Raw genomic sequence first — 22,152 nt, 5'->3', positions numbered from 1 at the left:
TGACCCGGATGTGTATCTGAATTTTTTGTAACTCGTATTTTGGTCTCTGAATTTCGTCTACAGAGTTTGAGCAACTTCGAAATATATTGTTTGTTTGTTTTTTTAGCTTTCATTTTTTTTATCTGAATTTATTAACAGTGAAAACGTGTTCTTGAAAATTCACGAGTTCTATTCAAGAGCAATTATATTCAGACGCACAATTTCAGTGCAAAAAAAATAATCAATGCTACAAATTCAAAGGTGGTAATATTTCAGAGTCTGCTGAGACAGATTTGCTTCTATAGCTGTAGACCATTGCAACTCATTGAAATCATGCTATATTACTTTTGAAAAGTGATTAATTATAAAGCATTTCTTTAAGCTGCATGTGTTGGTATGTCATAGAGTTTAATCAAAGCAAGTGTGAAAAGAGATATATCATTGCTTATTTTTCAGGGATAATCTTTAGTGGCTCAGACATATTTGCTGGTATCCTTAGTTTAAGTTACATGGATTATAGTACTATGTCAAATTTACTAACTTTTCATTAGCCATGTAGCCTGCTGTTTAAATGGAGGATAGTAGTCATTCTAATGTTGGGTACCACACTGAACATGGACCTTGGGAAGCAAAGGAGAGTTTTTTTTTGCAATTCACAGACAAAGGAAAATAAAAAATACAACATACCTACTGTGAGACATGATTGGGGCACAGATATGCTTTGTGGCTACTTTGCTGCATCTGGCATGGAGTGCCTTTTAATAAATTAAAAATCCACAATAAACCTCAAGATGATCAAACCATATCTGGTGTGAAAGGTTTTAACCCTCCTGTTATGTTGCGGGTCAAATTGACCTGTTTTAAGCGCTTAGAGACTGTGATGTGCTATGAGAAGGTTATGTAGTTACCAGTCATAACCTGCTGACAGGGTCAGGTGTTATTAAGTTTGCCCACAAAACTCTAGCCCATCTCAGTCTTCAGAATAGACTTCAGTGATCTTCAGCTCCCTACCTGAGGTGTTTCATTTCTGTGGAATAGACAGACTCTGATGTCTGAACACCAGGAGGACAAACCGCTGACAGTATACTCTGATGTCAAGCAGAGCACCTCATCCTCCTCGCTCTCTCTCTCTCCACAGGGCAGAAGATAGGCTTTGTCTCTCCCCATCATCCTTCCTGTAAACACCAGAAAACACCTGGGCCACTGAGAATTCTTTTTAAATGAAGGTGGGAGTTAATCCCAGGAAGTTCCATGGAAGTTAATCTAATCTAGTTATTTGGACTTGTCTGTATTGTGAGCTTTGGGCATGTCATTTCCCAGTATTGTTTATTAACTGTAAATATGGTTTAAAAAATTAGGAGAAATGCTGTTGTACCCAGCAGAACAGTAAGCTGCATATATTCTGACTATATGCTCTGAGATTCCTTTCATGCACTTGAGTGATGGCAAATGTTCAGTAATGATATCAATCGTGTTACTGTATGTGAGCATCACTGCCAATAAAGAACAAGTGAGTAAAAGCCATCTGGACCCTGCTCTCTTGATGTCTGTCCTGTATTTGGACCGTGGTAACAGGGATCTATCAGTTTAAAGGAAAAAATGGTCGTCTAGTGCTTCAGGGCATTCTGAGAGCACTAATTAAGGCCAGTGTCTGTCCATCCAATTAATGTACTTTCCTGTTTAATTTTGCGGTACATGACACTAATGTTTTTTCTCATAAACTTTATGGATGTTCTTATCCAAAGGCTTAACTGTGCTGTGGAACTACGCTAAAATGTGATAAACCTTGAAAACCTGATGATTGTTTCAGATAAAATAAAATTGAACGTCCTGCTAAATACTATTGTTGAGCCATTTGTTTACAAAAATATAATTGAGCACAGGCCACTGTTTATTTTTCTCCAATGATGCTGAGTCACATCATTAAACAGCCATTATACTAACATCTGGTGGCCTGGATGTATCATTCATTCATTATCTGTAACCATTTATCCATTTCAGGGTCGCGGTGGGTCCGGTGCCTACCCGGAATCATTGGGCGCAAGGCAGGAACACACACTGGAGGGGGCGCCACACGCACATTCACTCACACACTCACACCTATGGGCACTCTCTGAGTCAGCAACCAGAGCACCTGGAGGAAACCCATGCAGACACAGGGAGAACACACCACATTCCTCACAGACAGTCACCCGGAGGAAACCCACGCAGACACAGGGAGAACACACCACACTCCTCACAGACAGTCACCTGGAGGAAATCCATGTAGACACAGGGAGAACACACCACACTCCTCACAGACAGTCACCCGGAGGAAACCCACGCAGACAAAGGGAGAACACACCAAACTTCTCACAGACAGGAAACTGGAGTGGGACTTGAACCCACAACCTCCAGGTCCCCCCCATGTGGGTTACCTGCTTTATGGAGCACAAACTGGTTTATTCAGGAAGTTTAATGATAATTGCACTTAAAATAAAAATGTAATAAGAAAAGTAAAATAATAAAATAAATGCTGTAGTGTTGCTGTCACACAGCTCCAGGGTCCTGGGAATGTGGGTTTGAATCCCACGCCGGGTGACTCAGAGTTTGGTGTGTTCAACCTGTGAGTGTGTGTGTGTGAGTCAGATGTAACCCACACTTACAAACTTAAACATTTCAGTGCACTTTATGTGACCTCACCAGCATCTCTCTTTTCTGCACAGCTCTGGAATAATGCTTGATTTTGCAGTTGCTTATTTGTTTGTATTGGGGGAGCAAACATAGTGCAAGTACTGTTGTAACTATCAGGAAAAGCCACTGCAAAATCAAGTATTTAAACCCTCAAACATTACAAATGAATACAGAGAGAATCTGCTGAAGATGTATTGTGCAGCTCTACTGTGTAGGATATTTGAACAAATAATGTGCTCCTGCAAGCTGTAGGTGAACACACAAAGAATAAACAAACAAACAAACAAATACACACACACACACACACACACACACGATTAAAGCTGTTCAATAACTGAGCTACATTCATTGTCTGCCAAGTAGAGTCTGTTTACAGATATCTGGGTCATCAGCAAGCTCCTGGTATTAAGCCTTGGGAATCTCATGAGTCTCAGCAAACTTTCCCTGCTCTCTCACAGCCATGGCAGTTATCTGAAACAGACTCTTGCAGTCCTGTAATCAGCGTAGGACTGTGTCATGTTGGTATGCTGTAGTGAAACATAAAGGAAAACCAATGAAGCAATCTTTCCCTTGACAACAATGGCATGTCTACCATTAGAAAGGCTGTCCCAGTAATCAGTGAAACAAGTTGAGGAAGGTGAAATAAAATGTCTTTCCAAAATTGCAGCATGCTGTAAGATTAGCAGGAAGTCTCTAAATAATGCATCCTCCCTAATTTGCATATTCATTGCTTTAATAACATTATTTGCATGTCCAAATATGGTACACATAAAGGAGTTCTTTCTGAATAAATCTTTATATTAATTTTCTGTTTTCTGCAGTAGGGTTTATAGCCCTTGAATCATTACACATGCAGAGAATCAAATTATTCATGCTCAGACTCTTGTCTGAATTGATCCAGTTCAGGGTCACGGTGGGTCCAGAGCCTACCCGGAATCACTGAGTGCAAGGCAGGGACACACCCTGGAGGGGGCACCAGTCCTTCGCAGGGTGACACACACTCACACCTATAGCCAATCCACCGACCTGGGAATAAACATGGACACAGGGAGAACACACCAAACTTCTTACAGACAGTCACCCGGAGCGGGACTTGAACCCACAACCTCTAGGTCCCTGGAGCTGTGTGACTGTGACACCTACCTGCTGCTCCACCATTCTGCCCTTAATTGGGAATGTGATTTACTGATTTCCTAGTATAAAGCACTGTGCACATTTTTAGAAACCTAAGATTATTATTTTTATTATTGTTGTTTAAAATAATGTGTCTTCTCAATAAGCATGGTGGTTGTACACAATAAAATATGATTACAATAAAAAAACATAACTACAGTAAAAGTTAAAAGATGTGTTTGCACTGTGCTCTATCTCCAAGCCGTAATCTACACCCAGGAGGACGCAAGAAAAAGTGTGTTTTTAACATTTGTTCGTTTATTAATAGATATGTAATTGAAATAAAAAATATATATATATATATTGGGGTCAGCAAAACTGTTTCTCACTCCTCATCTCTCCCCAGCCCTTTATACCTAACTTAGCACATTTGCAAGCCTTTTTTTCCCCACAGAGCTCGTGCCAATAGCTAGTCAGGGTTAGAAACAAGTGATTTAGTCATGTGACCACTTCACCATCTCAGTCCATGTGGCTTGGCTAGACCTGGATTTCTGGTTATCCAACTGCTCCTCGGGCTAGCTAGTTTTCCACCTGAGTGGCCACTTGGCCTTCTAGCTGTCCAGCTGTCATTCTGGCTGTCTGCATATCTGGCCACATCTTTCACTGTCCAGTAGCCCTTCTGACTGGCCACCTTGGCTTTCACCTGGCCTCTGTCTTTCAGTTGCCCACATGTTTGACAACGCTGCTTTCTGCAAGGCCAGGTGTTTTTCCAGCCTTTTGGCAGGTGGGTATTTGGTTGTAGATCTGTCCACCTGGCTTTCTGACTAGCCACCTTTGCTTTTCCCTGACCATTTGGTATTTTCCTTGACTTTCTGGCTTTTAAATGGGTGACCTGGCATTCTGGCTGACCACCTTGGTTTCTGGCTAACCACTAGGCTTTATGGCTGGACACCAACCCAGCCAGGCCTGGTGGATTGGTGGCTTGGCTGGTTTAGATTACTTGCCTAGCCTTGCTTGGCCACATTGGCTTCTGACTGGGCATCTGGCTACCTGCCTGGCCTTCTGCCTCGACACCTGGCCTTCTGGCCTTATGCCTGGACACCCAGCCAGCCAAGGGACCCAATCTTGGCTGGCTTGGCTTGGTTATCTGGTCATCTGGTTGGCCAGCTTGTTACCTGCCTGACCATACAGAAGCCACCCGCAATCTCAAAAATGTGTTTTTTGACCAATGCCATAGAAGAACCACTTTTTTCTCCAAAAGAACATTCTACAATTTTCATGGCAGTGTATTTTGCACACATACTTGTAGTTAGACCAGGTTTATGCTATTTCCTCTGAACAATCAAACAAACACACAGACAAACACACAAAAACCCCACTAACTATTATAACTGTAATAATAATTGTTTTGGTTTGTTTTTAAATGGGGTGATGGCTGGTAATTGGTTATTTGTCACAGGATTCAATCTCCTTTTCAAATGGGTTTCATTTATCATACATTAAACACTAGATGGCAGTGTGCTACCAGAGTAAAACTACATATTGCTGAACCTTATTTCTCTTACAGTAAAAAGGTTCAAGGAAGTCGACCAAACAATAGCCTGTTACAAAAACAAAATCCAAAACCAATGATTACTCTGAACAAGAATTAGGTCAGTTGTTTGATAGACAGATGGCCCTCAGTCTATTCACATTACCTCCGCATTATCTACTACCAATAACATAAAACAATTATGATTTCTTTCCATCCTTAGCCAAAAGACAAACTGGACTGAACTTAGCAGTGTGCCAAATATTATCCATTAGTCCCTGAACCCCTGCATTAGCTTTTAATACTGCAAACCTGTAGCTGCAAACAATTAATAACTCCAGAGGGAACACATTAAAACACATCCGTTCAGAATAATGCTGTGTATATTATATTTATATTTGTAAACAATGCCCTGCAGAGTGCAAATGGGAATATGCTCACAAGTTGGTGGCTCTTCACTTCCTCTTTTGTCTCTTTGCCTGATGCATTCTGGGAGATGTGTGCTGTTGTCATAGCGACAAGGTAGCAGCTGGGCAATTTACATGTAAATGAGCTGGAGGCTCAGGCCCACAGCAGCACCTGGTTGCCATGGAGATGGCTACTATTCCACATTTATTTATTTAATTGTTTATTGTTTATTTATTTATTGTGTGTGTATATATTTAAGATGGGGTGATGTCACAGATGAGGGTAGATGATGAAGTGTGGATGGGAGGCCTCAAGCTGAGTGTGTGATGATACAGTCTCTGTCCCAGCTAGGATTGCAGAAACCACACTATGTAACTTTTGAAGGCAGACAGGGACCCCTGCCCAACCCGTCTTGGTTTCAGGACCGTGCTGTAAAAATGGAACCCAGGAGAAAAAATACCAGATCTTTTGCTTTTAATAAATGTTCTCAGTGTAACCAGACCATGTAATTAAATCAAGTATGCCGTATGAATTCTGCAATAAAGTAAATAATCCAATAACACGGTAGGTGGCCACTCTCCTAACAGTTTCTTAGTCATTACACACCTTAGTCCTGTAAATCAGGTAGACTACATGGTGAGTCTTACTGGACTGAGTAAGTCATTGAGACTGCTACAGTGATTCAAATCCAGTATTAGAATGCAGGGGTATGTGCAGTACTGTTAAATACTGATGGTCTAGAAGTGACAAAAGTAAGGTTTTTGTGTGGAATGCTGTTTCACAGGCTGCTATACAGGTTAAAAGAGCAGGAAGCATCCAAGACCAATGAGATCTGAGGAGCCAGATCACTGACAGAGCCTGTAACAATGATCGGCATATAATGAAGTTTGATAGGACCACTGACAAGACCAGGGACGGGAAAAGGGGAGGGAACAAAATGAGAAATGAAACTGGACCCCCTCAAGGCATGAATACAAGAGCTGAAAAAGGAATGGACGCAGAGGACTCCTAAGGGATGGACACAACCAGAGACACTCGAGACCCAGTCACCAGGGAAGGCCATGGCATGCACTCAGGGAATAAACCAGCTAACAGGAACACAATCTGGGTCTGTAGTGAGAAGAGAGTCTGACACTGGCACTGGGAGCTGAAAGATATTAACCCTGGAACAAGGACTTGTGAGACAGGAAGTGGACCACTGAGACAACGAGCGAATCTGGGAGAGGACATGTGACCAGCACTGGGGCAAGTGCTACAATAAAGTATCAGAGTATGAAAAGGGAATTCAGGAGCTCAGCAGAATCTGGACCAGAGTCAGGAGCAATTCATTTGGGGTATAGAGACTGGCATCGTGTCCAAATGGACAACAGAGGTCTCAGGCACAGAGAGCTAGGTGTTGGCTTGAGGCCTGGTGAGCAGAGAGAATGAGGGCATTATATTATGTCTCAGTGAGGAGCAGACGAAGTGTGTGAGGCCATTACCTGAGTGTTGTATGAGATTAAAAACTCCTGAAACTGCCACAAGGCTATAGTGGCTGGATGTGTACAACATAGCACATTACTGTAGGGCTTGGGCTTGGCCACATTTAATGTGTTAACGCCACAGTAAAAAGCTTTCCCTGAGAGACACCTTAGAGTCTATTTTCACTTCCTCAGTTAGAGGTGGTCCCTTTTGATATCGGTAAAAAAAATTACACTGCAGGAGAAAACCACTGCACTCATGGGTTCCACTGTCCTCCAGGGGTTTGCACATTAAGGAGTTCAGTGGAAACTACTGGGACTGCAACCCCAGGGAATCCACAGCAACAGCAAATGACAGACTTCCTGAACCCCTTTCATCTGTAATGTGTAATACAAGACAGCGGGATACAAGTGTGTAGGCTGTTTATAAATGTAACGGTAAGGATACAGAAAGCCAGAGGCAGGTGTCAAGGCAAAGGCACATATCCTGACACACATTGTAGATATATCCATACTAGAAACTGACAAATGGAGACTTTAATCAGAACCAGAACAGGAAAGAGAGGACAAGGGATCATAAGACTTATGGAAAGTTTGTAGAAAACTGTGCTCTGGTCTACTAACAATAGAACATACAAACTGTGACTGTTTGTACAGTCTCAGTACATTGGGGCACATTGTGGATGTAATAAAAATATATTTAGCAAAAGCTAACCTGCAAATTTAAGTACAGTGCCTTGCGAAAGTATTCGGCCTCTTTTCAACCTTTTGCCACATTTCAGGCTTCAAACATAAAGATATACAATTTTTATTTTTTTGTACAGAATCAACAAAAAGTGGGACACAATTGTGAAGTGGAATGAAATTTGTTGGATGTGTCAAACTTTAACAAATAAAAAACTGAAAAGTGGGGTGTGCAATATTATTCGGCCCCTTTACTTTCAGTGCAGCAAACTCACTCCAGAAATTCAGTGAGGATCTCTGAATGATCCAATGTTGTCCCAAATCACTGATGATGATAAATAGAATCCACCTGTGTGTAATCAAGTCTCCGTATAAACACGCCTGCTCTGTGATAGTCTCAGGGTTACTGTTGTGGAGAAGTTTAAAACTGGATTTGGATACAAAAAGATTTCCCAAGCTTTAAACATCCCAAGGAGCACTGTGCAAGCAATCATATTGAAATGGAAGGAGTATCAGACCACTGCAAATTTACCAAAACCCTGCCGTCCCTCTAAACTTTCATCTCGAACAAGAAGACTGATCAGAAATGCAGCCAAGAGGCCTATGATCACTCTCTATGAACTGCAGAGATCTACAGCTGAGGTGGGAGAGTCTGTTCATAGGACAACAATCAGTCGTACACTGAACAAATCTGGCCTTTATGGAAGAGTGGCAAGAAGAAAGCCATTTCTCAAAGATATCCATAAAAAGTCTTGTTTTAAGTTTGCCACAAGCCTCCTGGGAGACACACCAAACATGTGGAAGAAGGTGCTCTGGTCAGATGAGACTAAAATTGAACTGTTTGGCCTCAATGCAAAACAATATGTTTGGCGTAAAACCAACACAGCTCATCACCCTGAACACACCATCCCCACTGTCAAACATGGTGGTGGCAGCCTCATGGTTTGGGCCTGATTTTCATAAGCAGGGACAGGGAAGATGGTCAAAATTGATGGGAAGATGGATGGGGCCCAAATACAGGACCATTCTGGAAGAAAACCTGTTGGAGTCTGCAAGAGACCTGAGACTGGGATGGAGATTTATCTTCCAACAAGACAATGATCCAAAACATAAAGCCAAATCTACAATCACAAACGTATCCAGGTGTTGGAATGGCCAAGTCAACGTCCAGACCTGAATCCAATCGAGAATCTGTGGAAAGAGCTGAAGACTGCTGTTCACAAACGCTCTCCATCCAACCTCAGAGCTTGAGCTGTTTTGCAAGAAAGAATGGGCAAGAATTTCAGTCTCTCGATGTGCAAAACTCGATGTGCAAGACATACCCCAAGTGACTTGCAGCTGTAATTGCAGCAAAAGGTGTTGCTACAAAGTATTAACGCAAGGGGGCTGAATAATACTGTATGCCCCACTTTTCAGGTTTTTTTTGACACATCCAATAAATTTCATTCCACTTCACGATTGTGTCCCACTTGTTGTTGATTCTTCACAAAAAATTAATTTTATATCTTTGTTTGAAGCCTGAAATGTGGCAAAACGTTGAAAAGTTCAAGGGGGCTGAATACTTTCGCAAGGCACTGTAGATATGAGTGATAACTAATAATCGTGATGTCTTGACATATAAACATTTGAAATAATAACAAGCCAGGCCCATGAATGTTAATGAGTGGGTGGAGTCATCATGGGCTCATAACGCTCCATAATATGATCCCAAAATTGTGTCAGGGTTTGTATGGAAGATTCAAGATTCTAATTTAAAGTTATTAAGTGACATGAGTTAGTGACAGGTACAATCTCTTTGTCATTTCTGTTCAGCTCTGGTCAAAGCTGTGGAGATTTAAAGGCAACGTGATCATTGTAATAAAAAAACATTTTAAAATTCAGAAGATGTTTCCTCACCATTTGCTAGCTCTCAGGTCTGTGTGCATGTTCCAAACATATCTAATGTGTTTACGAAACTCCAGTGTCAGTAAATGGTCCGGTATTCTAGGTTTTCTCTTTCTCTGCTCATGCCAGTGAAAAGGCATCTGGAGTTTATCTAAACAAAAGAGAGAGCTCCAAACGCTGAAAAGCACAAACCAAGATGAGGATATGGCTCTATTCCAGCTCCATAGGTGGGTAATGCTTATTTATTTTTGCTGCTTCAGATTATTATAGGTGGAAATATCTCCAAACTGCACGGAAGTAAACAGATCAAAATCAGGTTATAAATGAGTTTCTGTGGTAGCTCAAACAATGAATAAAAACGTACAGACTGGTTAAACTTCAGCCACCTGCATCCCCTCAAATATACCATTCCACCTTAAAAATAAACAAACTAAAGAGAACAATGTCCCCTTTAAAGGCTAAGCTATTTGCTACTTTCTATATGAAAGTGTCAAACAAATAAATACAGTGGAATTTGAGTTCCTAACTTGTGTTTATTGATCATCAGAAAACATGTTATTTCTTACTAATTCAAGGAATAAGGTTTAAAAGACCCCCCCCCCCCTCCAACGGTGTTCGGAAACTCTAATAGGCGTCTTGCCTGTGACGTAGATGGTGGACAACAACTCTAGAAGTTGCACTTAATTTAATGCAAAATGACGAAAAAGGTGTGTTGTTTTTGGCTGCAATCATTCAATGTACAGTGGGACATCTGTGCACAAATGGCCCAAAGATCCCAAAATATCCAGAAAATGGACTAAACTTGTCAACTTTAAACGGGCACTTTGGAAAGGACCCTCCGCTCACTCCGTTATCTGTAGCTCATTTCACTGGCGCTTTTCCAACAATATGGGCATGTAAGGACACCAACGAAAGGTGTTCAAGAGCCTCTGTAACATGGAGGTAAACAGGGTAAGGACACTCACTTCGCCTGTTTTAGTTGGTGTTAGTTAACGTTAGCTTGACTCGCTAAACTCGGTGGCTCAGATTATACTCGGCTACGTAGCTGCATTACGGAGGTTTATAGTGTCGGATGAATTCGAGTTCAACTTCGATCACATTTACAAGAATAACGGTACCTCTACATTAGAGTTTAGCTTATTGTCATGAATAATGTTGGTTATTTAGCTAGATACTGTCATAACAGTCAGTCATAACGGTGTTTTACCGCGGCGTTGTTCAGCTGTTGTCCACCAGTGACGTCATGGTTGCGTTCAAGAATTTCCGTAGCGAGCTCGGGTTTTCAATTAATAAAATTGTCAGTCTTAAAGCAAATTAAGCTGCTATTTTCATTTTAATTCATACTTATATCTGTCAGTAACTAAAATAATGTGAAATATTCATGGAGGTCCATTAAGTGGTGCTTAGCCTTTAATGGTGATTATCTTAAAAACCCTTAGAAGCAAAAGCATAAGACAAAAAAAAGACATGAAATATGCTAGTTCTTATGATATATGATATGATAAATGAAATTATAAATGGAGTTATGAGTCAAGTGGCCAAACCACTCCTCCGTCACATTCCACAATTTACAGCATAAAAATCAAGAAAGCTCTGTGTCTTGTTTGGGTCCAGTGCATTATTTAGTACGAAGCTGACTGCACAGAATGTGATGAGGCTGAGTTTACTGAAGCACTGAGAGATGTTTAGTATAGAGCTGACGGTCCTGATCACAGTGAAGCAGATCAGACTCCAGAGCTGAACGACAGACAGGAATTTCAGGTGCAGGGAAAACTAGATGCCACATGAGTACAGTTCATATTTAAATTTATACTTAATAATGCTTTTAAAAAATGGACATAACAATCCCATAAATACAGTATTACATTGTGCAGTCGTATGTGTTTATATAAGCAACAGATTTCAGAACTGGAAATATCAGTTTTATAATTAAAGGTTTGCAGTGGTGTGTACGTGAAAGTGGGTGGTGTAGGCAGGGTATTGGCCAGTGGGGCTCTTTCTGGCAGTTCTCTCTCTGTCGTTCTCTCTCTCACACTCACTACACTTGGGCTTCTTTATTAAAACTGCATGGACCATCACTGTCTATGTTCCTTTGTCACAGCCAGATGAGCTGAAGCATTTGTGGCACTATGTGACCTTTGCTCTCTATAATGCTGCCGTGAATGCAAGTGTGAGGGTGGCTAGTCACTCTCTCTCTCTCTCTCTCTCTCTCTCTCTCTCTCTCTCTCTCTCTCTTTCTCTCTCTCACACACACACACACACACACGCACAGAAATGGTAAACATTTTACTTTTCGTCATACACTCTCTGTCTCTTAAATTCTCTGAAAACTACATACTTTATGTATTTGTACTATTCTCAGACCATACATCCTGGGATCCTTAGCAGGAACCTTTCACACTGAAATGATGGAGACTGTGTTTATTGCAGACAGATTTAAAGTGTTATTGGAATAAAATATTGGAATAAATTAGTTCAACACTGAGCCTGTCAGAAAAAGGATAATTTAATTTAGTTTATAATCAGTTTATTACATTTCAGTGTACGTAATTGTTTAATATTTCTATGGGTCATTTCATTTAGATTATTTTAAACATAAAGAACAACAAGTGAACACAATTAAATGTATAATATTTTGTAGTGTGTGTGTGTGTGTGTGTGTTCGTATGGTATCAACACTGTTCTGTAGTGTTTCAGCTTTCAGCATTGGCATGTGTGGAAGGTGAGATGCTGTTTTTCAGTGGGACTGAATTTCATGCGACAACTTCACCACTGCCTCAAGGTCACCACAACGACAGATTTGACAGGGGAGCAGAGGAGGTGAATCTATTGTGGATGGGTGTGTGTGTGTGTGTGTGTGTGTGAGAGAGAGAGAGAGAGAGAGAGACTGAAAGATGATTAATGGGTTGTAGAAAGAGAAAAAAAAAGGGTGGAATAAGTCATTTAATCTCAGACCCAGAATATACCACTTTACAGATGGACTGCATTTGTGCATTTTACAAACCCAATTTTCAGAAATGCTGGAACATCTTGTAAAATGCAATAAAAGCAAGAAGCAAGATAGTGTTCTGAAAGAGAAGATTAAACAGCTGGAAATGTGCAATTGGAGCTTAGAGAAAGGCAGAGTTCAGACTCGCTGTTAAAAGCTCAGGGTACATGCATTAATTAAAGTTGTAAAAAGTTATATATATATAATTATATAATTACATTGGCACCACTTTAAATTGGACTACAATTATAAAGGTTTATAAATGATTAAACACCTTAATTTATAATTTAAATATGTATAATTAAGATAAAAATATAAGCTCAGACCTGAGAATGTGAATTTAGTCATTTGATATATTAAGGTACACCACATTATCGGTAATGTATAAAAAACTGTTGGTGAATAATTCATTAGATGGTTAAACTAATTAACAAAATAAATGGATTAATAAGATAATTTATAACTATTAACAAACATTTTTTAACCATTTATGATCCTTTATAAGTGTAGTCTTATTCATATTCTACATGTAATGAATTGAACCATATTCCGAGTCCATCATACATTTTTATATAAAATATTTAATTCCAAACACATTAACCATGTAATGATTGGCCAATTCGTGTTAGTTTTTTTGGACTCAAATCAGTTTTGATATAGTTCGAGTCGAGTCATGTTTGTACAGGTCTTGCCCATAGACTTGGATTAGTTCTGGGTCAGAAACTGTACCACAGTCTGCTATATGGGGAACATTGGTGTTTCCTACAACACTATCCCAACCATTTGAAGGATTAGACCAAAGTTTCTGAAGCGAATACACTGTTGTCTGCACAAACATGTAATATTGCGGGTCAGTGTGTGCTTTCCTCCCTTCCTCCACTGATAAAACTTGGAAGAAGAAGCAATGGGAGAAGAGAGAGAAGGGTAACAGCTCTTTGGCTGTGTTTGGGTGAGTTTCTGCTATCTGTGTGTGTGCAGAAAGGCCAAGTAGAGCTGCTGACTTAGCGGCTAAAGTTCACCCTGCCAACACACACTGGCTTTAACAGGGCCTTGGCTGCTGTGAGTTTGCGTCTAACATCACGACTTTATGATTTCTACAAAATTTCTGATCTCCAGCTCAGCTGCTTAAACCTGCAGCCGGCTGTTTATCAGCTGCGTTTAGAACTGTAATCAGTGGCACATTTTACAGTCTTGGTTTTGGTAAAATAATTTTTTTTTTCTTGATTTTCAAATCATAACAAACAATTATACTGCATTGCTGTCAAACCCAGTGTCTCTTCTACTGTCAATGTCTTTTTGATAATAAAACACAGACTCTCTCTCTCTCTCTCTCTCTCTCTCTCTCTCTCTCTCTCTCTCTCTCTCTCTCTCTCTCACACACTCACACACACACACATTCACAGTACTGCAAACAGATAGGGAGCGTTGTCACTCCATGTTGCAATCAGAAGTGGACTGGCAATAGAGCAAGGCAGATCCTTAGAGGGTTCCAGACACTTTCCTTTGCCTTCCCAACTTTGTGTGTGTGTGTGTGTGTGTGTGTGTGTGTGTGTGAGAGAGAGAGAGAGAGAGAGAGAGAGTGTGTGTGTCTGTATGTTTGATACACTATGTGAGACTTCAAAAGGGCAATGTGTTTTCTTTAATAATAATTTTCAGGATAAAAACCTTGTTGGGTTGGGGACTATTTAGGGAATCATGTTTTTTTTTTTTTTTAATTTCCGATTTAACTGTTCTCCCATGTTCAGTCATAGAATGCATTCCAGCAACCGAACATGCTTGGAAGACAATTTTAAGTAGAAACAGCATTATGCTGTGAGAGATATATAGATAGAAAGAAAGAGAGGGAGAGATAGAGAGAGAATTGAAGAGTGTAAGGCATATATTTGCTTTAGAATATTCTCATTTGTATTTACAGTTTTGCCTTTTAAAAAACAATTCTTTAACATTGTTTATTGTAAAATGCAAGGGTGATGTGTCCCCACCAATATCCAACAATTATTGACTTGTCCCCACTAATAATTTGATCCTCTCAAAAAAAAACACTCTGTCAACATCTCATTACTTTAGAGGTGCAGAAAGGTTTAAATCACGTTCTCTACTTGAGTCCTACCTCCCCCTAACACACATGGCCAGTGTGACTGGCTGTGCCTTTCCCTGCCTGTGAGTCTCTGTAGTTTGGTTAGCAGCCCCAAAACTGGAAGGAAAACTTTCCAGTCATAAGCGGGTACTACTCTGCAAGACTCAGGTGCATCGTGGGTAACACATGGGTGTCAAAAGCGAGTGAGGGTGGTTCTCTGTTAGTTCTCTTACATTGTCTTTTTATCAAGGAGCAAAGAAATAATAAAATAAAAGCAGGCAATAGGGGGTGGGGGGTGGGGATGGGGCATGTAGATTCATTAGTCCCCACCAATGTCAAGAGCAAATCTATGCCATTGGTAAAATGTATATGTAACTCTTAAATATACACTGAAGTATTTTGTGTGTATACTTGTATATGGGTGTGTGTGTGTGTGTGTGTGTGTGTGTAAAAAACAGTAAGAGGACACTGTATAAACCTTTGACAGATACACTGTGCAGACGCCCATAATGATGATATAATGGTCTCCTAATGGTGCTCTGCTACTGCTCTTCAGATGAACATGTCAGAGCAGTGTCTGCACCACTACACATTTAACCACCCCCTCCCCTATCTTTCCAACACACACTCAGACACACTTTTAATGATGGAGATGGCACTTAACAGACAGAGACAGGCATATCTGCATCATTGTTTTTAACCTGATAGAAACCACTTCTGTCTGCTAGAACCTCAACACAACACAGAGATGAGTGAGAGACGGAGTGACAGAGAAAAAGAGAGTGAGAGAGACAGAGAGCAAAAACAATGTTTGACAGTCACAGTATAGTCCTTTGAGAACTGATCTTCATACTAAACTTGTGATATTAAAATATATGATTAGAGCATGTTCACATACCTTCTATAACTTTTAGGTGATAATATTTAAATTTAAGGAAATATGGTAAGGTTACATTTTAAAATCAGTAGTTAAAAATGTGCAGAGAATTCTATTTATCATTTTAATATGTTAATGATATATTATGTTTATGATATATTATGATAATACAGAGGGTGGCACGGTGTTGCAGCAGCTAGTGTCGCAGTCACACTGCTCCGGAGACCTGGAGGTTGTGGGTTCGATTCCCGCTCCGGGTGACTGTCTGTGAGGAGTGTGGTGTGTTCTCCCTGTGTCTGCGTGGGTTTCCTCCGGGTGACTGTCTGTGAGGAGTGTGGTGTGTTCTCCCTGTGTCTGCGTGGGTTTCCTCTGGGTGCTCCAGTTTCCTCCCACAGTCCAAAAACACACGTTGGTAGGTGGATTGGCGACTCAAAAGTGTTGGTAGGTGTGAGTGTGTGAGTGAACGTGTGAGTGTGTGTAGCCCTGTGAAGGACTGGCGCCCCCTCCAGGGTGTATTCCCGCCTTGCGCCCAATGACTCCTGGTAAGCTCTGGACCCACCGCGACCCTGAACTGGATAAGGGTTACAGATAATGAATGAATGATAATACAATTAATATTTTTCAAATAATTAATTAAAATGGAATTCCTTTTATTTAAAGTGATTACATCTCAGAGAGATCCTGTTTCAAAACATTTTAATACATAAGCAATATATAAAGAATTTATCTTCCTAAAATTCCATTTCCACTGATTCTATACTTTTGTTATTTACTCCTTTACTTTTATTCCTCTGGAGAAATAATACTGAGTCTAAAACAAAAACATGTAAGATTTCAAAGTATTGGTACCGATGAAGCGAAAATCTGTGTATTCCTAAAGTAAGTGTGCATGCCATAACAGAGGAGTTGGTGAACTACGACATATTAGAAACCATTTAAAACCTTTATGGAAGTTTGCTACCCACCTAAATACATATAAAATCAGTTTCACTGTTTCCTCTTGCTCTTTAATCCACGCTCTGACAGATATATTAACTGTGCCGAGATCAGTAGATATGCTATCACAGAGCACACGGTTGTGCAAGGCATTTTACTTCTGCAGCCATCTGTGAGCAAGTTTAATTGTGCAACGTGGATGCTGATATTTTATCTTTCTTCCTTTGGAAAAACATGCCTCTGGCAGTAAAGATGTGTGTGTGTGTGTGTGTGTGTGCTATCTTGTTACACCAGTGAAAAATTGTGCATCATATACTTTTTTACTACCTTACACAAAGCATTTCTTTTTGATGTTAGAGTTTATCACATAGTATTCTTCTTAATTGGTTGAAATTCTTCTGCTTATTGTTGTTATAATATTTTGTATTATTATTCTTTAATGGCTTCAACTGTTTAACTAAGGGAACCATTCTATGTTATATTTTTCCTTTATGAATGGTGGAACATGTGGCCAAATGTTTGCTAACACTCCTTTTTTCATCATGGTGCAAAAACACTAGCTAATCCATAGCAAGCAAAAAGACACCATCTTAAATACCACAGCAACTACACAGCAAAACCCAAGAAACCACTTGGAATAGCATATAAACCACTTAGGAACACCACGTAACTAGCAAAAAAAAAAAACAATTATCTGGCAACCCAGATGTCCAAGCTGCTCCAAGGAGATTGAAACCCTGTGACAGCAGGTTCTTCATGTGAAGGCAGAAGTCGCGGTGGGTCCAGGGCCTACCTTGAATTATTGGGTGCAAGGCAGGAATACATCCTAGAGTGGGTGTCACACACACACACACACACATTCACTCACACCTACCAACACTTTTGAGTCACCAATCCACCTACCAACGTGTGTTTTTGGACTGTGGGAGGAAACCGGAGCACCCGGAAGAAACCCATGCAGACACAGTGAGAACACACCAACTCCTCACAGACAGTCACCCAGAGCAGGACTCGAACCCACAACCTCCAGGCCCCTGGAGCTGTGTGACTGCGACACCTATCTGCTACGCCACCTTGCTGCCAAATAGCTCATTTTAAAAAATTCCAGCATTATAATTACATTGGCATGCACTATAGGTGTACCAACATATTGAAATATTGCTGCTTTTAAAGCCTGTCTCTAATGCAACACAGTTACAAACACCTTAGTTTCAAAATACTGCTATTTTGGACACTGACTTGAGAGACACCAAGAAATGTACTGCCTTCTGTTTCAGACACAACAGCCTTCTCTCTCTCTCTCTCTCTCTCTCTCTCTCTCTCTCTCTCTCTCTCTCTCTCTCTCTCTGTGTGTGTGTGTGTGTGTGTGTGTGTGTGTGTGCGTATGTTCCCCCATTTAATGGAGCATCAAATTTTTTATGCATTTAATGAAGGACGAGATATAAATATTTCAGACGGGAATGAATTTCTCACGCCTGCCTTTGTGTGAGACAATATTTACAGCACTTCATTCACTTCAAAGCTGTCCAGTTTTACACTTCTCTGAAAGCATAAATGAAGGAAGAAAGAAAGATAGAGATTAACATGATAATTTCTTTAAACTGAAACTGAAAATAATTGAAATTGAGAATGAAATAGTATAAAATCACTTTATTTAAAGTCTGTGTTGTTGACTGATGATATTCATAAAAAATGTAGTTAAAAAATTATTTTTACTGTCTGTGTGTAATCCCAATGGTTGTTCTAAGATTATAAAAACCACAACACGTGCAGCTCTCTCTCTCTCTCTCTCTCTCTCTCTCTCTCTCTCTCTCTCTCGCTGATACATTATGTATTACTAAACAAACATGCTCCACTCCAACACTTAAGGCAAGAACATCAAAGCTTCTTGTTCTGGTGGAGCTTCTTCCCAGGGTTAAATGAAGAGGGAGAATGCAGGTCATGTGCTGAAATGTCCCAGTGCAGCTGCAGGCTGAGCTGATGACTGTGAATGGTTTCGCTCCACTTCTTGCTGTAACTGTACTACAGTAGAATAGATGAAGGATGTAAAACAGTACAAAGATGCCAGTAGTGGAGGCCCAGGAGGGAACTTTTAAAAACATGTTTCTGATTACTTTTGCCATGGTTTGAAACTGGAAATAAGTATAAATTTACAAGTGTAGTTTGTTTTTTCCTCACTCTTTAGTGTAGTGCTACATATTTTAAGAAATTGTAGCTATGTTGCTAAGCTATTTAAAAAGTAAAGGAAATACACATCACCATTAGCTTTGGCTAAATCACACATATGCCCCAAACCACACTGAGATATTAAATCAAGCTTACTTTCCTGCACATTGGACTGGTGCTGCATAAAGTCAGGAGAGTGCTATACATATACAAAAATAGCTAGCACACTTAGCTTCTTAGCTTGCTGGGTGGGACTGGGTGTATATATATATACATAATTAGTACCACTTTACAATAGACAATTTTAAAGGTTTATAAATGGTTTAAAAATCTGATTACTAGGATAATTCACTTCACTTCACTTCTCTTGTCTTGTTTGGTTTCATAGTAATAGTTATTTTGTTTCTCTGAGTCTCTCTGCTGTTCCATAGCTATTTCTGACTCTATCGCCAGCCACCACCTAGAAGGATCCAAATAAAGACATGTTGGGAAATCTCACATCTGTGATCTCTCTCTCTCTCTCTCTCTCTCTCTCTCTCTCTCTCTCTCTCTCTCTCTCTCCCTCTCTCTCTCTGCTCTGACAGGGTCTTGAAGTTTTAAGGAAGCTGTAAATAACACATCAAATATTCAGAAGTCCCACTCTGAGATGGTATGCTGAAACATTCAGCCCAGAATTTACTGTTTACTTACACTTTGTCTGCACTTCATCTGTAAATTGGGTTCAAAATGGAGCACTCTTTGGGCCTGTCATGGGTTTGCCACTGAAGTTTAATTATAGTAGATAAATCCTGCGCTTCCATTTACTTACCCAACATTTAAAGAATATTTTCACATATTGACCAATAGGCTCAGAGTTAATTGGATGAGTGTGACCAGAGAGGATTAAAGGAATGAATGTTTAAACTTCACAAGATATTTTTTAAAAGCAGCAAATAATTTCAGACTCTGTAACCTGATAATGTGTTTATCAGCATTATAACTTGTATTTATTTTGAGCTTGATGAATGAGCCTGTAAACACATGCGCACACACACATACAACAGGTACATTATCAAATGTTCTAAATCTTATATACGATACTGGGCCTCAGACCTCAGAATGTGTTCAGAATCACACAAAGGTGGTTGTAATTTATGCTTCTCAAAAGCTAAGACTGCACTAGGGAGACAAGGTTTGTCATAGAGATGGTCTTATTTCATTATCTAAACGTTTACGTCTACCAAGTGAAAATCATTCCCAAAATTCAGTTTCAGCCGCCCTGGCCCCACTGCGTCTGGTTTGAGAAGATTAGAGAAGCCAGGCGGTTGGAAAGGAAAGAGGATTTTCACTTTTACTTTTTTTTTATTCACTTTCCTACCTCTCCTTGTCACTTAAACATGTCTCAGGTCTCTCACATAGCTGCCCCTTGCATGCTTCAAATGATTCTCTCCAAGGAGACATTTTTCTGACTGAGAAGAGAAAAATTTGTCCTCGTTTCTGTCACTGTTTTGATGAATATGAGGAGCCATGATCCTTCAAAAGTCAAGGGGCAAAAGAAAAATAGTTTTTGAGTGATGCCACTGGCCCTTAGAATGTGGCCCTTAAAGAACACTGACAACTTTACACTTCTGTCTGAACCATCATTAAGAAGAATGGATAAAGTTCCCCACAAGTGAATTCACAAAGCCACCCCTAGCATGTACTTTCCAGCCCGGTATCCTGAGGGGTTTGTCTTGGTCCAGATTTTACAGGCCCATTTCTCCTTTGTGTGGTCACTCTGTTAAATCCTCTGTGTGAATCTCAGCTTCACCAATCAGTCATAAAAAAGCCAATGGAATAGTTTTTTTTTTAAAACAACTATGCTTCTTTTGAACGTTTTGAACAGTTCTCTATTCACTTTGATGAATTAGTTTAGAAATGTGGTGAATTGGAATGTGATTCAAGGACCTATGCATTCTTAACAAACTCTAACTGTGGTAGAAGAATACCCTGTCAAATGTTTTGAGCTATTAGGTGTTAAATTAGGCAGATTATACATTAACCTTAATGTTAATTTTTGATTGTTTACAATTTTTGTAAGTTTTTATGTGGCAGTCTGAGGAAAGGACTGGTTATATCAGTGCCTGTACTCTGTTAGCTTTTGGGACATCATGTATTTTCGAAAGTGCCCTGCATGTAATTTTGAGTAGTAGCAAAAAATCCCTTTGTCCTTATCTTCACTCAGGCCTTTATAATCCATAGAAGTAGGGTAGCATGCCTTCAACCTCCTTTTAACCAATGTCATCGACCCATATGCCAGCAGCGTCCCAGGAGCGTTAACAATGATGGAAATAATAATGCAACGCAAACGTGTGTTAGCAAAAAAAAAAAACAACCGCTGGCACACACACGGCATTTGCGAGTGGCAGATGTCAGAAGGCTTTGGTGGCAGGATTTCACAGCGAGCTGAAAGCTCTAATACGGATGTGTGGTAGTTACTGAATGTCAGAGTGCACTACTGCAGCTCCTGCCAAAAAACACAACAACCCAGACCGGACCGTACCAGTAAGTTCCGTATCCAATTATTTATCTGATTTCTGAGTTCAGATTCGTGTAAATCAGAATAATACCAACCATCAGGCAACTTAGACTCTTGAGCCCATGAGGACTGACATCTAACTATCGACTTCCTCATTCATGTCATCATATTGTCGTTATTCTGCTTTCTGCCTTGCGTTAGTATACTTTCATCCCTCAACATGGCCAAAATCCATCCTAATCCTATGTCCCCAGAAACACCACTATGAAAACATTTTAATTTGTGTTTTTGCCTCTTTCCTCTCCATAACCAGACATCATTCTCACAGAACAAGGATTCTGGGTAAAAAGGAGAGTGACGGGGTGAGAGATGACAAGGCTGTGGCCAGCAGTTCACATGGCAGTGAGGGGAGATCCATTACTGTATCACTCCACCCAAACAAGCCCACAGCAGATTAGCACTGCAGCTCCAGAGTAGATGACAGCATCCTCGCGTAGTCCATAAGCATAGAGCAAGTGCGTTTTGGTAATATGGAAACAAGTATGTGTGATGTGATTAATGCAGAGCATTGAATAATGCCCTTAGTGGAGCGGTTCATTAAATGTGAGTAAGAGGGCAAATTGAAAGTTCAAAATATGCTAATTATTTTTTAATTTGCAAACTCTAGATATTGGTATTGATGTTCCGGAGAGAGCTGGGCTTTTAGAACAAGGGTATTTATATAGTTACTAGGTGTGATGTCAAATGTTCCGAAATACATAACATCTTCTCAGCCTCACTGAAAATCAACAATCTTAACTACTACTAAAAATGTATATTGGCATTTTCATTTACAGGGTACTGTTTAAATCATTTAATTAATAATAACCTTTTAAAAA

This window comes from Hoplias malabaricus, chromosome 11 (genome assembly GCF_029633855.1).
Source record: "Hoplias malabaricus isolate fHopMal1 chromosome 11, fHopMal1.hap1, whole genome shotgun sequence".
Lineage (NCBI taxonomy): Eukaryota > Metazoa > Chordata > Actinopteri > Characiformes > Erythrinidae > Hoplias > Hoplias malabaricus.
This window is presented reverse-complemented; position numbering follows the sequence as displayed.